Source organism: Ixodes scapularis, unplaced genomic scaffold, assembly GCF_016920785.2.
Source record: "Ixodes scapularis isolate PalLabHiFi unplaced genomic scaffold, ASM1692078v2 PGA_scaffold0__279_contigs__length_252992795, whole genome shotgun sequence".
NCBI lineage: Eukaryota > Metazoa > Arthropoda > Arachnida > Ixodida > Ixodidae > Ixodes > Ixodes scapularis.
The window spans coordinates 228430572-228448200 of NW_024609835.1; positions in this window are offsets into that span (position 1 = coordinate 228430572).

Here is a 17629-nt window from a genome sequence, read left to right on the forward strand (position 1 = left end):
CCAAGCATTTATTCTGGTTCACACGTTTTCGTTTGACTGCGACTGCAACCACTGGCGCCGGCTTACGACTAGAGGTTGCTATGGCTACAGTTGCGTCGAGCATATACATGCCTGAGCCTGAAAAGCGCGCATCGTACTCGGGCGGAACCGAACGCAACTGTGTGAACCAGCCTATAGAGTCCTTTTTGCATTTTATTTTGGTGCATGACTACACGCTGATTCAAGATTTCCGGTGGTGTCGTAAACATGTGTTGGTCCCCCAAAGTGTGTCCAAGGGGCACAGTCGCGATTTATTGAGAATTCATATTGAAGGCGCGCGAACGTTGGCTGGAAGATACCCGCCCATTAGGTCTCTCTTTCTATTCTAATCATTTGGCAATGGCTTTTATTAGTTTCAATACATGACATGGTGGACTTATATGCTTAGGTGGACTGAAACCACAGATTGTACGGTTTTTAGAATACTTGCTTCGTGCATGTAATTAAAAAAAATGTTGATCTTTTTTTATTTGACGCCGTAGCAATCATAATGCAAAAAAAAAAAAACGTATGAACGAGGAAGGATTAGGATGCGAGGCGCCACGAGTCATGGAAGTACTGAATACACGAAAGATGGCATCATACATTTTTCACTTGCTGGACGTTTTACAGGTCGAACGTTGCGTTTGTATGCGGTTGAAAATAATATAACATAGACAAGGCTTCAGCACCTGAGTAACCAAATCTTGACATTAGGTGACAGGATCACTGGACTGGAGAACTATAATAGACAAAACAACTTAACATTGTATGAATTCGACAAAGACCCGTCAAAAACACATGATATGCTAAAGAAAAAGGTGATGGTGGATATTTCTAAAAACAAACTTGGGGTGAAAATTTCTTCCACAGAAAAAAAAATGACCGCCTATCCACGTGCTGAGTGATGCTAATTGGGGCGAATAAGCTCTGGTGGTGCTGATGATACTGATTTTGTTCATAGGTAGTGCTGATGGTGCTGACAATTTTTTATTGTTCATTTGTAGTGCTGAGTTCCGGGTTGCGCTGGTATGGAATGTGTGGTATGGAACGTGGCTATATACGCATTTGAGCATTTGACCGCAGCGCCCTCTCGTCTATAAACTTTGAGCCAATGCATGCAAAGTCTAACGCCATCATATACGCATTTGACCGAAGCGCTCTTTCCTGCACAGACGTTGAGCGGCTACATGCAGCGTTTCATCCATGACATCTCCAGCTCTTGAGCTACTATCACATATCAGAGTCCTTTAGTCGTCCGGCCGTCGTGGCCGAGTGGTTAATGCGATGGACTAGAAATCTCCCCACACAGGTTCGAATCCTGTCGACTGCGCAAACATTTTTTTAAATTTTTTTTAAAAAGACAGATGGGATGGCAATCGATGTGAGCACCGACGCCGGACGGACAAGGCTAGACCCCAAGGAGCTTCGCCGCTAAAATACATCGACTTGGGAAACAACACGAAACAAAATTCTGCCAGTTATGATAAGATTTTCTTCACGCAATGAAAACACGGGTCATGGGGAACGCACACAAGTTGAAGGGTTCTGTCTTATCGTTATCTGAAGACTACACTTTTGAAGTAAGGGAAAAGCATCGTCATCTCCGGGCATACGCGAAGGCTCAAAAGAGAGATCCAAGTAATAAGGTCAGAATAACTTATGATAAACTTATATTGAACGGTCAAATGTTTACTGGGGATGGTGAAATAGAAAAAAAGTTGTTGCCGTAAAGCGTGCATGACGTCCAAGTGCTGTTAGGAAAATTGTGCGAAAAAAATGTTACAGTGTTGCTGGTGAATTGCAGAAGTGTTAAAAATAAAGTGGAATACTTGTATGGATTGATTAGCTCTGTAAAAGCTGATATGGTCCTGGGAACAGAGTCTTGGTTGGATAGCTCTATATCAGATCACGAGGTATTTCCTAGCCCATTAACGCTTATAGAAAAGATAGGTCATCACACGGGAAAGGCGTCTTTATACTGGTTCATAGTTCCTTGAAACGTTGCCAACTTGACGTGCCAGGCAAAAATGTCGAATCAGTGTGGTGTAGTTTTGGGCTGCCTGATAACAAGAAATTCACTGCTGGAGTGTTCTACAGACCGCCTAACTCTGACCCAGCTGTCATAGAGGTACTTCAAGACCTTGTATCTACTGTTTCAAATGACTGCGTAGTGCTTGGAGCTGATTTTAATCTACTAGGTATGATATGGGGCGAGGAACTTTATACATGTTGAACCATGAGTCGGTTGAACCTTTACCTCAAATGCATGGTAGACAGCTTAGCACTTAAACAGCGGAACGTGACAGAACAGCACACGACAAAACAGCACGCGACCAAACAGCACGGTCAAAACAGCACGCGTCAAAACAGCACAGCGTTAAAACAGCATAGCAACAAAACAGCACGCGTCAAAATAGCACGCGACAAAACTGCACGGCGTCAAACCGGCACAGCGACAGAAGAGCACGGGCCAAAACAGCACTGCGCCAAAACAGCACAACGACAAAACAGCACGCATGTAAAAAGGCTGTAATAGTGATAAATACAAGCTTTACTGTCAGCTTTAGAGTGTGGACGGTGCGTCCATCGCGGTTCTGGGTCCAGGAACAAGTGCCCGAGCTCTCGCTAGCACGCGATTGTCACGAGGCTCGCGGCATCGGCTGCTTAGTCCACCTGTCGGTGGCGCCGGTACATAACACCTCTTCCCCCTCAGATGTAGCTCCCATAGCGTTCTGGAGGGTGCCTATTTCTTGGAGGTTGCTCCCTTCTTCCGCTTCCGGCGTCTGTCGTATGTTCCGGCGTCGTCTCGGAATTATCTTGAAATGACGATCTCTCGGTAGGGTGATCGTGTTGAGAGTCCGAAACAGGAGCAGGAACAGACCACTCAACCGATGGAGTCGATGTCGTAAATCGACGCCTTATTTGATCCACGTGGCGGCGGGTTGATCCAGTTGCTGTCTCTACCAGCCAGGAGCGAATTCCAAGTCAACTTTCCTTGGATCCACTTGGGGGTTCCTTTGAAGTTTAGGACATAGACTGCCTGTCCCTCTTGAAATACCCTGAACGGCGGTGTCTTCTCCATATCTTGTTCCTTGTGACTACTTTCTCGACGAGGAAGGAGTCTACTGATGTTAGTAGCAAGCTCCTTGTTGAACATCAAAAATGGTGGTGTTTTTCCTGTCGAGCTGCAAACTGAGTTGTGTTGTTTGTACAGGAATCTAGCAATTCTCAGTGAGAGCGATCCCGTTTTCTCTCTTGACAAACTTTGCTTAAGTTCGTAAACCATGCGCTCGGCTTGGCCATTTGTCGCTGGATGGTACGGAGCGCTGGTCACAAACTTCACGCCATTCTTTTCATAAAAGTCTGTTATCTCCTTCGATACGAAGACGCTTCCGTTGTCGAAAACAATCTTGCGAGGCAGTCCAAAAGTTGCGAACATACCTCGGAGTTCTTTGATGACCGCTGCAGATGTGGCACTAGTCATGCTTCGCACTTCTAGCCACTTCGTGTAGGCATCTACAACGACAAGGAACATGTTTCCTTCCAGAGGGCCTGCAAAGTCCAAATGCAGCGTGTCCCAAGGAAGTGATGCGTGATCCCACGTAGGAAACGGTGCCTTGCTTGGTATCTTCCTGGACTCGGCAGATGGGGCAGCTTCCAACAGCGTCCTCTATGTCGCGGTCGATGCCAGGCCACCACACATAGCTGCGTGCAGATGACTTCATGGCCACGATTCCCTTGTGTCCAGCATGCACTAATTTCATGGCTTCAGGACGTGCCAAGACTGGTATGACCACCCGGGATCCCCATATGACACATCCTCTTTGAGTGGACATCTCTGCGCCTTTTTTTCTGTAGGCGGTAAAGTCCTTCTCCGTGAGCTCATGAAGTTTCCCTTGCTGCACAGCCTCGTAGACGCGGGACAGAATCGGACCTGCGCATGTAATGGCTGCTATCTTATCTGCTGTCAGCGGAGAAATTGTCAAGGCTTCAATCATCAAGACGTCTCCCGGTGAGCAAGGCTCGTCGTCACTGTCAGGTAGGGGCAGACGGCTTAGAACATCCGCGTTCTGGTGTCGTTTTCCAGGCCTGTACACGAGTTTGTAATCGTACGCCGATAGTTTGACGCACCATCGCCGCATTCGGGGTGACAAGACTTGTGGTACAGGCTTCTGCGGTCCCAAGATGCCAAGCAGTGGTTGGTGATCGGTGACAATAACGACACTTCGTCCGGCGATGTATTGGTGAAAGTGCATCGCCCCAAACACCACTGCTAATCCTTGTCGATCAAGCTGTGAGTAATTTTTCTCGGCATCCCCTAGAGTTCTTGACGCGAATGCGATTGGAGCTTCCCTGCCCTCGTGGTCGACCTGCGCAAGAACTGCGCCGACGCCATATGGTGACGCATCACAGGACAGAAGCAGTGGTTTTGACTCATCGTAGTGAGCCAACGTTGTCTTGCGGAGTACCAACTCTTTCAACTTCCGGAAAGCGAGGGCATGGCGCTCTTCCCAATGCCAAGGAACGTTTTTGTCTAGTAGTCTGTAGAGATCGGAGGCTACAGTCGCTCGGTTTTCTAAGAACCTGTCGTAGAATGCGAGCATTCCGAGGAACGACTGCAGCGTGGCTTTTGACGTAGGTTCTGGCAACTCCCTGAAAGCCTTGATCTTGTCGTTGGTTGGATGAACACCAACCGCATCGATCGTGCGGTCCAGGTAAGTGACCTCAGGAACGCCAAATAGGCACTTCTCACGGTTTGCTCGCAGGCCAGCTTCTTGGAGTCTTGACAGGACAAGGTTCAGGCGCTGGGCGTGTTCCGCGGTTGTGGCACCGCTGACAATGATGTCGTCCAGATACACACTGACACCGGATATTTCTGCAAGTGTTGTCTCCATGCATTTCTGGAAAATGGCTGGTGCTGCCGAGGCGCCGAAAGGAAGTCGCTTGACACGATAAAGGCCCTTTATAGTGTTGATGGTAAGAACGTCAGCTGTGTTCTCGGTGACTCGTAACTGCTGGTATGCTTCAGCCAGGTCGATGGTGGAGAAAATTCTCCCTCGCCGCAGCTTTGCGAGCACCTCTGTCACTGTCGGCAGTGGATATGACGCATTGAGCGTCACAGCGTTGACGGTGCTGCGGTAGTCACCACAAAGTCTGATGCTGCCGTTTTTCTTCCTTACTACTACAACGGGTGTTGCCCAATTCGAGTGCTGAGTCTGTTCAAGGATGCCTTGTTCCGTGAGACGTTGCAGCTCGGCTTCCACCGCTGGTTTGAGCGCGAATGGCACAGTGCGAGCTCGTAGAAACTTGGGTGACGCGTTGTCTTCCAGTTCTAGGCTTACCGCTGGCCCGTTGTAGCCGTTCAGGTTTCCGTCAAAAACTGACCCGTACCTTTCGATGGTGGCTGTCAGGCTGCCGTCCAACACCACCTGGTGCACGCCGCTGAGGCCAATTCCCAGGGTTGCAAACCAATTCCACCCAAGAAGGTTACATCCGGGGTGCTTCATCACAAGAAGAGGCAAATTCACTTTCAGTTTCTTGAACTGGACCATGACGTGAATTGTTCCCAGAGATTCGATGCCTTCCCCAGACCAGGTACGCAGAGCGATGTTATCGTCTGTAAATTCCGGAAGGTTCCGCGGCCGCGCTGCTCGGAACGTTTGTTCGCTGATCAAAGAAAACGCCGCTCCCGAGTCCACCTCAAATCTGAGAGGAACACCCTGAACCTCCAGGCTTATCATAACCTTCTCTGCCGGCTCCCGCCGCGGCGTTACGGCGTACAAGTCACCCAGCGTGCCTGACGGCTCTGTAAAGGGGCCATGATTTTCCTGTGGTTCGAGTGCCTGTACGGAGTTTTGGCTGTTTTTCTTTCTCTTGAAGCAAGCTTTCGCGATGTGTCCCGTCTTTTTGCAGTACCGACACTGCGATGTTCGGAACTTGCAAGAACTAGGACTGTGGAGTTCTTCGCAGCGATAGCAGGGCGTGGACGATGGCGTCGTCTTCTCCTGGCGACGATGCGCCGGACGCGTTTTTTCCGCTTTGTTTATTTCTTGAAAATCTGCTTTTATTTGCCGCTGGTGGTCCTTGGCGCTCTCGGCTCGTACGGCAATGTCGAACGCCTTGAGAAACGTAAGGTCCCGCTCCGCAAATAGCCGCTGCTGGAGATTTTCATTTTGAAGACCGCAAACAAAACGATCGCGCAACATTATGTCCATGGGTAACATCGTCGCGTTGCTGGAAACCGCTGTTGTGACCGTGCTGACCGTGCCGTCGGCTGCCCCAGCAGCTAGCGCTGAGACGGAAAGGCTAGCTGTGCTAGTCGTCGGAGTCACTTGAACGGTCCCAAAATTGCAGTCTGCTGCAAGTTTCTTAAGAGCAGCGACGTAAGCGGTCACTGACTCTTCGGGCTGTTGATCTCGCCGTTGGAACTTGCAACGGCTGAACAGTTCTGCCGGCCGGGGATCAAAATGTGCTTGGAGCAAATTCACGATCTCCTCGAAAGTCAACTCACTTGGAGACCTGGGAGCCACCAATGCCTTGACCGTTTCAAATGTGGAGGGACCACACAGAGTTAGCAGAACGGCCCGTTTCTTGGTGCCATCCCTGATGCCGTTGGCCTCGAAGTAGTAGATGAGCCGCTCTGCCCAAGATGACCACCCCTTTCCCGAGAACGCTTCCATGGTGCAGTGAGTCGCCATCTTCTCAAAGCCGCAGGTTCGTTTCTGTCACTCGTCGCCAATTGATAAATACAAGCTTTACTGTCAGCTTTAGAGTGTGGACGGTGCGTCCATCGCGGTTCTCGGTCCAGGAACAAGTGCCCGAGCTCTCGCTAGCACGCGATTGTCACGAGGCTCGCGGCATCGGCTGCTTAGGCCACCTGCCGGTGGCGCCGGTACATAACAAATAGGTAGCGTTTTATGAAAACAAAACAAAACGTAAAGAAAAAGGGTTGGGCATTCCATGGGATTATTTAACAGCCAGTGGAGAAACAATAAAAAAAGTGTACGTCAGCGGCCCATTCGTCGAATAGGCCCATTCTTCATAGGGCAACTCGTCGAAGGAAAACTCGTCGAAGAGGCCAACGTGTCGCCGTTTTTTTAAAGCCAAATATATAATATGTTTATTTAAATTTTAAAGCAAACATTGCCCTATAATAATCCATGTTCTTTTATGTGTAACTCATTGGTAAAAAAAATGTACAATTGGCGCTTCCCTTAAAAAACTCACCTCCAGTCTGCTCGTTCTTGTCGAGGGTAACAATTTACCGCTTTCGCCACTTTCAGGGTGATGTGGGGCAGGGCCACTACGTCGCTCCTGTATCACTGGGGCGCGTGTTAACCTACCCGGCCTACCCGGACCATGAGTTGATGCCGCTTCGCGGTGACATTTTGCGGCGGCTCATTATAAAATTGTCGACCCACCTGGCTCACCCGGTCACGCCATTTGCGGCGACAGTCCGCGGCTGCTCGTTACATAATAACTAAAAAATCAAGGACAAATGCTCTTGCTTGGGAGTTTTGCGGTTATGTCGACATCTTGTTGAAATTACTCAGAATAAATATAGCAAAGAGTTGTATATTCTAAATTGTTTACACCATTGCGTAAATAACACAACATCTAATCTTCCCATCAATGTCTCAAAATTTAGAGAGGAGATATTTCTTGTGCGTACAACCATACATTTTCTCACTTTTATCTTCTAAGTATTCTTGGTTTTATAAATCCCTTAAAATGCCTTTTGAGGGATCAAATCGTTCATATTTCTGGATTTTCTTTCAACCTTCAGCGCTTTCAGGGCAAAATGTATGTGCTTCCGACCTTCATTACGTCTTTATAATGAAGCCTCAAAATAATCGATACTCACGGGCCTTCTTGAAACTCATCTTGAGCAGCCTAATTTCCTATTGAAGGGCGAGCGGGTGAATCCCATTAGGTGAAAGAATTGTGATCCCGGATATTTCTGCAGAAGTGTGGAATAAAATGCAATGACAACGCTAAGCATTTCTAAAGGGTGCCATCACACGAGATGTTCTTTGACGATTTCACGGTCTAAAAAGTTTCCGCGCCTCCAAATCAAACCTATGATTTCTCATGGAATTTTAACTTATATAGCATGTGTCTTGCGAGCTCATCCTTGAATAAGTCTCCGCCTTACGTGGTACAAAAAAATACTCTCAAACCCGAATACATTAAATCAAGTAAAGAATCACGATTTAGTTAAATGAACGAAAAAAAATCTGCCACTGAAGATGGCGTTGATAAATAGGATTGGGCGCTTAGAGCGCGCTATTCTGCTCTATGCTCGCTTGCAACGGTATTCTGTAATGCTGACTTGGAATACTTACTATTTCCCGTTTCTATTTTTACGCCAAGCACATAATATTTCAAATGTGTTGGCCACTTAGTACTTCGGTCGTATCTTGTTCTTAGACCGAAATCCGCCTGGGTGTCCGTGGTGTCGTTCGCGTCCATGGTGCTTCCGACGTATTTGGGGGTTCTGTCTTCTACTTGTGCTCCTGCGTCCCTTGTGATTTCTGTGTCTTCGTTACCTTGTGCTTGCGCTTTGACGTTTGGGTATATAAGGGACGAATATGTTCTCTCTTCTATGTCGGGTTGGCGGTAAGGTATATGGTAGTCTGTTGACGCTGTAGTGTCCGTGATCCGTGTTTTAGTTCAAAAGGGTGCACTTGTGCTGTGAGTATATTTATACAGCCGGAAGTTGGTCAGCCCCAATGGACGCTTGGTGTCTCAGATGTAGATGAGATATTTACTCAGTGTAGTACCACCGTTAGCCTGGCTTTTTAACCTCCATCACGCAGGAGTAATACTTGACCGCACAATCTTTAAGGAAAGGTAGTAAAAATCTAGTAACAGCAACAGTTACTACCTCTTCCTGGACGTCACTATCTTTCACTAACCATTTACTGCCTCAAACGCGCGATAGGTAGTAAAAAGTTAGCAAATAGAGCCATTACTACCTTTTTACTAGCTATTTACCACCGCAAAGACGCAGAGAAGATGGACGAACTTGCTTCATACCCGATTAGCAGCGTGAGCGACGTACTTGCTGTTTTGGATCGCAGGGGGAGGTATTCCCACGCAATCCTAGCTTCAAATATTGCATGAGGGGGCATGTTTAAGGTGTAGCGACACTCAAAGCTAGCCTAGGCCATGAACGACGACGACGAGGTTCAGCTGCCTCTGCAGCGCGAGCGATTAAAACAATTCGAATCCAAACGCTGTCCGAGCTGGTTCCTTTCGTCCCAGCTCCCAGCAGATTTGGTGACCCGGAATCGAACTCGCTCCTTCAAGGTCTGCTGCTCCAATGGATGCCGGCGCGTCCAACGCTCCTGGCGGTGACGCCCTTTATTCACCCTTGGCAGTGAGCCAGAATTTTCGGCTGCCACCTTTTTGGCTGAAAAATCCGATCGTATGGCTCATGCAACTTGAGGCCCAGTTCAGTCTCCGGCACATCACCAGCCAGGAGACGCGGTACCTTCACACCGTGTCCTCCTTGCCAGCCGACGTCGCCGAGGAGATAGCCGACATTGTGGCCACTCCGGATCCGGTCAGCCCCTTCGACCAACTGAAGGCCGCCATTCTTGACCGCAAGAACGAGTCGGAGCGCAGCAGGCTTCAACAACTCCTTAACACCGAGGAGCTCGGTGACAGACGACCGTCCCAGCTTCTCCACCGAATGCGTCAGCTGCTGGGAACCCAGAACCAAGACCCCAACAACCACCTCCTCCGTGAGTTGTTTTTACAACGGCTCCCATCGACCATGGTCCCGGTTCTGGCGGCCGCGGAAGACATGTCGCTCGACAAGCTCGCTGAGCTTGCCGACCGCGTCACCGACTACTCGCGGGCCGCTGGCATCAGCGCTGTCGCCAATAGAACGCCCGCAACAACAACAGAACATTCTAGACTGTCGCGCCTTGAAGACCGTATCGAGGCCCTTAAGTCGACAGCTTGCCACCCTCGCACCCTTATCACGACGTCGCCAACAACGGTCCCACTCCCGCCGGCGCCCACGCTCTCACTCACGTTCGGTAGAGGGCACCACCTCCTCCAACTGCGGTCAAGTCGACTCTGACTTGGGCAGGTGTTGGTACCACCGTACCTTCGGCAACCATGCCCGCAAGTGCACCCAACCCTGCGCTTCGGCGGAAAACTAGAAGACCGGACACTGGCGGCGGCAGGTGATACCGGTAGACAGGAAAGCCGCCTCTTTTATGTCGTTGACAAGGTAGCTGGCCATCGCTTTCTTGTTGACACAGGGGCCGAGGTCAGCGTTCTATCGGCCTCTCTTTCGGACCGACAACGCAATCAAAAGACCTCCCCGCTCCAAGCGATCAACAACTCACCTATTGACATCTATGGTCAGCGGTTCCTCACAATCAACCTTGGACTGCGCCACACATTCCGGTGGCTGTTCATCGTCGCCGACATCAAGCACGCTATCCTGGGAGCGGACTTTCTCAACTTCTACAAACTGGCCGTCGACATTCATTCACGACGCCTCATCGACCTGACGACACACCTCTCCGTGAATGGCGTGCTCTCTACGACCACGGCAACAGGACTTGGAGCGTTTACACCATCAGCGGCCTATGAGAAAATTCTCGCGAATTTTCCGAACCTTACGAGGCCACACACAAGGTAGTGACCGGTGAAGCAAACCATTACTCACCCCATTGTCACCTCTGGGCCCCCTGTTTTCGCTCGTCCTCGACGGCTGTCTGGATAACGCCTGGCCATTGCTCGTCGTGAGTTTGAGCATATGCTCGTACTTGGCATTGTTCGTCCGTCATCGACCAACTGGGCCTCCCCACTGCACAAGGTCCCCAAGAGAGACCCAGGTGACTGGAGACCATGTGGCGATTACCGCGCCCTCAATGCCAACACCCAGCCTGACCGCTACCCGCTACCCCACATACAGAACTTCACAACGAATCTGGCTGGTTGCCAGATATTCTCCAAGATCGACTTGGTGAAGGCATACCACCAGATTCCGACTGAGCCTGCCGACATACCAAAGACCGCCATCACCACACCATTTGGCCTCTTTGAGTATGTGAGGATGCCGTTCGGTTTGCGGAATGCCGCCCAGACATTTCAACGTACCATCAACGAGGTCACCCGAGGTCTAGACTTCGTCTTTGCTTACCTCGACGATCTCTTCGTCGCCAGCACGTCAGAGGCCGAGCATGAGGAGCACCTGCGCGCTCTTTTCACCCGCCTCGATGACTACGGGTTGGTCATCAACCAGAACAAGTGTACCTTCGGCGTGACGACCATCGAATTTCTGGGTCATCAGGTAACACCTCAAATCATCAAACCCTTAGATGCAAAAGTTACGGCCATTCGAGACTTTCCGCAGCCAACATCTCTGAAGAAACTGCGAAAATTTCTAGGTCTCCTATATTTTCATCGCCGTTTCCTACCCAGTTGTGCGGAACTGATCAAGCCGTTGACGGATCTTCTCGCCACCAAGAAAGAACCCTCTGCGCCTCTTTTCTGGAACGAAGATGCAGCCTCTGCTTTTTCTTCGGCGAAAAAGGCGCTCGCTGACGCTGCAATGCTCATTCACCCCGTTCCGAACGCAGAGCTACGACTCGCCACCGACGCATCAAGCGTAGCGGTCGGTGCGGTTCTTCAGTAGAATGTCAATGGCTGGCAGCCTCTCGGAGTTTTCTCTCACAAGCTCAATACTCAGAACAGAGATACAGTACTTCCGCACCCGAACTTCTGGCAGTGTACCTTTCCATCAAACACTTTCGCCACTTCCTCAAGGGCCGGAACTTCCATGTTCTTACAGATCATAAGCCCTTGACCTTCGCATTCCAACGAAACCACAGCGACCACACAGCACGTGACATCCGGCACCTCTGCTTTATATCAAAGTTTACCGTCGATATCCGCCATGTCAAAGGCCATGAAAACACTGCTGCGGACGCACTCTCCCGCGTCAGTGCTATTTCTTCAGCAGATCCGGTGAACTGGGAGGAGCTGGCAACTGCTCAAGCAAACGATCCCGAGCTGCAACGCTTGCTTGTCGCTCCTGGATTACTGAAGTTTGCTGACGTTCCTCTGCCCTTTTCTCCAACAGTAGTTACCTGCGAGACGACAACTGGTGTGTCCCGACCATTCGCACCACCAGCATTTCGTCGCGCTCCTTTCAACAACCTGCACAACAAGAGCCACACAGGAATCCGTGCTTCACAGAAATTAATATCATGCTCGTTTTTTCTGGTCCAGCATGAACGCGGATGTCCGTTGCTGGGTACGAACTTGCGTGCAGTGCCAACGCGTCAAGATCACGCGACACACAATCACCCCCATCTCACCCTTCCGACCACCGGACTCCAGGTTTGCACACGTCCACATAGACTTAGTGGGACCCCTTCCATCGTCACCGTGAGCCCGCTATTTGCTGACCTGTGTAGACAGACTCACCCGATGGCCCGAGGCATTCCCCGTCCCTGACATGACAGCAAAGACAGTCGCTACAGCCTTCATCGACGGCTGGGTGTCCCGTTTCGGCTGCCCTGCTGTAGTCACCACCGACAGGGGACGGCGATTTCAATCCTCCCTTTTTGCTGCCTTCGTCACCGTCCTGGGTGTCCGACACATTAACACCACCTCCTATCATCCCTCGGCTAACGGCATGGTGGAACGACTGCACCGCCAGTGTAAGGCAGCTCTCGCCACCTACGAGCCGGGGGAACGTTGGGCCGACCACCTTCCCCTCGTTCTCCTAGGCCTTCGCTTGGCGCTCAAGGCAGATCTTGGCTGCTCTACAGCCGAGTTAGTCTACGGCACACCACTGCGCCTACCTGGCGAATTCTTCTCTTCGTTTCCCTCCGAGTCAAGAGAATACCCCACCGGCTACGTCGACGACTTACGAAAAACCTTTCGTCTCCTCCGGCCTGTGCTTCCAGCTCAACAGAGCTATCGAGACGTATTGGCGAGCCAAGGCCTTGATACATGCTCGCATATTTTCTTACGTCGCGACCAGGTCCGCCGACTATTGGAACCGGCCTACGACGGCCCTTTCAGAGTGCTGGATCGGCAAGCCAAGACCTTTACACTAGACATAAATGGCCGTCGTGACGTAGTCACGACCGACCGTGTCAAGCCGGCCTACCTAGAAGCCATATCTCCTGCATCCCCTGCAACCGCCCCTGCGCCGTCAGCACCTTCGGCGCTTGCGACAAGAGCCAAGCACATCACATGGACCCTTCCAGGGCCCACGGCTCCACAGGGGGGAGCCTTGTAGCGACACTCAAAGCTAGCCTACGCCATGAACGACGACGACGAGGTAAAGCTGCCTCTGCAGCGCGAGCGATTAAAACAGTTCGAATCCAAACGCTGTCCGAGCTGGTTCCTTTCGTCCCAGCTCCGAACAAAGGGTTGGAGCTGATTTTATAGCGATCGCAGCCTCCGTACAAGCACGACGTTATGGTGTGCTAGAAATTTCTAGAACACCATAACGACGTGAAAGCCAATGCTGCAGCGAGCGCAGCAGTCATTGTTGATGCAATGGCCATGCGGCTTACTTACTTTCCTGCTCGTTTGCATTCGTTCGCGAGCGTTTATATTTTCATTTTGGTTTTAACCGAAATGAAAATAGCTGCGTAGCACATACTAAAATGGTTTCCGAAAACACAAAAAGTTATTTCTGTTTTTGTTTATATATATTTATTATTATATTTTTTTTAACACATGTTTTTCTTTCACAAGTGACGCTTGGCAACATTGTAAGACAAGCAAGCTGGGGCCAGTCGGAGTTTGCAAGACGCGAATTTCTTCGATGTGAACCTGCCGTTTTTGCCTTGCGTCGTGTGCAGTTCTCGTGTTCCCGTGTTGGAGTGCATAGTTAACGTTCGTGCGCCCGACGGGGCGAGGTTGTGCGTGGACCTGGGGGGCTATGTTGCACGTTTTGGACTCCCAGGAGATTAGGGAAAGGAAGTGACGTCAACAACGCTCTTTGGATGTTGATTAGTGGAGTCGCTGATGACGCGTTGCGTGGTGCTGCTAAGATATGTTCATTCACAGCTACGTCACTTCCTTCTCCCTAGTCTCCTGGGAGTCCAAAACGTGCAACGTAGCCCTCAGGACTGCTCCGAGGATAGTTCTAACGAGCCGGTGCCGCTGTCACTGCATTGGGTTTCTCCGTCGAAGCACCTTACTCCGCCTCCTCCTCCTTGACACTGAGAACTTCTTGAATGACTCTGATTGAGCTGTCTCCGGTCGTGACGGTGGACTGTCTAAACCGTTGATGTGCGTCGTAAATAGTGTGTGTAGCTTTGGGACTAATGAAAAAAAAAAAACTGTTTTTGCATTCTTCGAGTTTTTCTGAATTTGCTTATATCTTCCCTCAAAACGCGAGCATCCGCCAGCGTACTACAAAAATTAAGATGCGAGCTACACGCGGTATTAATTTCTTATGCATTTTTGTAGCGCAGACCGCGAAAGGAGTGCATCTGCCGTAGTACCCCCCGTCAATTACAGCCTTCGTTCGCTGCGAGAGACGGAAAGAAAGCACTCTCTCGCCGACGGCGACCGCATTCGTTTTAAAGGGTAAACCGCATGTAACCGATTTACCGAACGACGGAGACAGCGACGAGCGACGGCGATTTCTCATGGTCACCCGTCGCGTCCCTCGGTTTTCTAGTTTCTACGAAACGTCGCTCATCGCCTTGGCCGTTTGTTCCCGTCGCTTTCATGCGGTCTTCCTAGTCGTCCAGCTGGCCTAGCGACTGCGAAGAAATGACGTGCTGATACACGACGACAAGTTTGCGCACTCAAATGGTCAGTATAAAAGACCTAAGGGCAGTCAAGGAAGTTAGCGGGGAGCACGACGTGAGTGACCGTTTTTCTGGTGTGAGTGTGAGTTTGAGGGTGAGTGAATCTACTTTAGCGCTTCTCCTGCAACGTGAATATTCAACTCGCCCAAGCATCCATTCTAAGTAGCGTGGAGGAAGTGGCCGAGTGGGCTAACGCGTCTCCGCTCGAAAGCTTGCGCTGGGAACCTGCTGGGTGTGATCCCGCTGCCCCCGCCCGTAATTTTGCGATTAGAGCGATTAAGTGAGCATATATTTGAGCTAAATGCATTGTGCCGATTTTGTGATAAAAATGTGGGTATGCGTGCCTACATGTATCTACTGGCAAATGCGGGAGAATTAAAATAATCTTCCTTTTTTGTGTACGTTTCATTGGACGATGACCAACGCCTCCCGGAATACATATTTGCAGTTTCAATTTTTGTTGCTCCTGCCACCTGGTGGTATATGGCACAACCCCACACCTTTGTTTTTCCAACGGAAATCACGTGACTAGTTGAGTCTCCGGTCTGCCGTCGGGAGGTAGCCCTGGTTACTATACTACGTTTCAGCTTCGGTCCGAGCGTGGCCGATGTTATGAGCCGAAGGGCCGATCAAACAGCGAAAGAGGCACAACGTCATGGCGTGCTCTCCGCAGTTGATAGGACCAGCCGGTATTCGCCGTCTCTCTGTGCGCACTCCTCCGCTGGCTACTCCTATCAAGCGCAGAGAGTACACCATGACGCTGCGCTTTTTGCGCTGTTTGATTGGCCCTTTGGCTCATAACATCGACCGCGCTCGGACCGAAGCTGCAACAAAGTATAGCTTGAGGTAGTAAACTTTGCGGCTAGGAACAGTTACTTGCTTCTTGACCTAGTAACCGTTACTAGCATTCCCGTTACTACCTAAGGTTACTAGTTACCTAGTAACATATGTGACAAGTGGGTACTAGTTCTTACCTAGTAAATACTACGAGCTTTTTTTTAATAGTGCACGCCAGTATACGATGGTCTTTCCGATCAAAACGAGCAGGGGTGGGAATCAAGCCCAGGACACCTGAGTTTCGCAGCGCGGGTTTCGGTCCACAAGCTCCGAGCTAGTGCGCGGTAGATCACTCGGCCACTAATCCCCAATCTTCGAAAGGATCGAAAACCTAACCTCTTCGCAGTTGCTGCTGGAACCTGTCCCTTGATTCCTCTGAATTGTTTGATTTAGACGCGTTGGCTTGCAGAATATTGAGGTGCTAGTCCGTTTCTCGGAGTTTGCCTTTTATTTTTTTTCTTGAAGGCCATTTATTAATGGTACATAGTGGTGTAGATACCGGTCGGGCGAACACTTTTTGGTGGGGGGTTTTCATTGTAGTAGGTGAAACTGTCGTGCACTGTCGAAATCGGAACCTCGCGATTCGGCACTGAAATGAATATTAGGTTTGCTTTTCAAGTTCTATGTTCATTTCACCCACCATTCATTCAGCTTGATCATTATTTGTTGAGTGGACGGGTGCGATGGATTAGTGTTTTTAACAAAACATTGAATGCCGTTTTCTTTTTTATTAAATACGCACCTATTTCATGCGAAACAAAATTTGTGACGTTGTTCAAGAATAAGATTCATGGCATGTAAAAATTACCGAATACAATTTACTACTCGTCGTTCATAGCTGTCGACGAGCTTGATTACATCGGCCTCTCTCCGAGCTACTTACTTCAGTAAGTAGCTCGGAGAGAGAGTATTGACGATAATTAGGTATAATAGCCTTCGATTGCTCCACGGAAGTTTATTTGTATGTGCTTCCAAGGTCGAGTGGCCAGGGTACCGGGATAGTTGGCATGCGGCATTTTCAGCGCCTCCTCGCGTGCAGCTTGTGATAGGACAACCCGCGCTTCCCACGTTACACAGCCATTGTGTGTTGCCAGTTTGTGTTTTCGACGTTTGTATGTTAAAAAAGCATGTCCTTTCCAAGTTCCGTTAGTTCCGTCTTGCTGTCCTTGACAGAGTTTTCACAAAGTCGCGTCTTCTTTAGTCAGGCGTTCGATGAGCTTACCCGCCAAAAGTGGGCTCTCCCTAGCATCGTGTAAGAGCGCATATCCTAGAGTTAGCGGTTCCTCCGTCACACCCTGCAACTGCAGCCGGCTCAGCGCGTCCGCGTTTTGGTGCTCCTTGCTCTTGGTATAGCGTAAATCGTAGTTGTAGCGGCGAAGTAGTAGCCACCAGCCAGTCATATGATGGTAGGGCATTAAAAGCCGCTCTCGAAATTGTCTTTTTATTCTTAATAAGCATTTATGACCAGTGTAAACATTGATGTCGTCCGACGACGACATTTTACTGTTTGCACGTCTCGTCGCCGGAGGTGTTTTAATAAAAAAAAAAAAGCACACTCCGCCGACTTACATAACAATATCAACATTTTATAAGTATGCATGTCGCTTCCTATGTGGGAGACATCATAAGTGCAGCTTTAGAGCAACCCGACTAGCTAGCAGCAACTAAACGCTTGCATTGTCCTTTTCTTCGTCTGCAGTGCTGGTTCCGACGATTTCTTCGTACATGGCACAAGGGAGACATCATCATTGCGGACCCCGTTTTAAATTTTTCTTCGTCCGTAGTAAATGTGATGCTAAATGATGGCTCTAGGTTATTTCAGGGTGTCGGTGTACGCGTCAGGGAGGGGGCCGCGGTTAGGATTACAGGCGGATGAGTCACAACGAATGCACCATGATTCGAGATATCAACTCGGGCCCCACCGTTGTTCACGAGCCAGAGTCAAAGCTTTCACGAGGGCC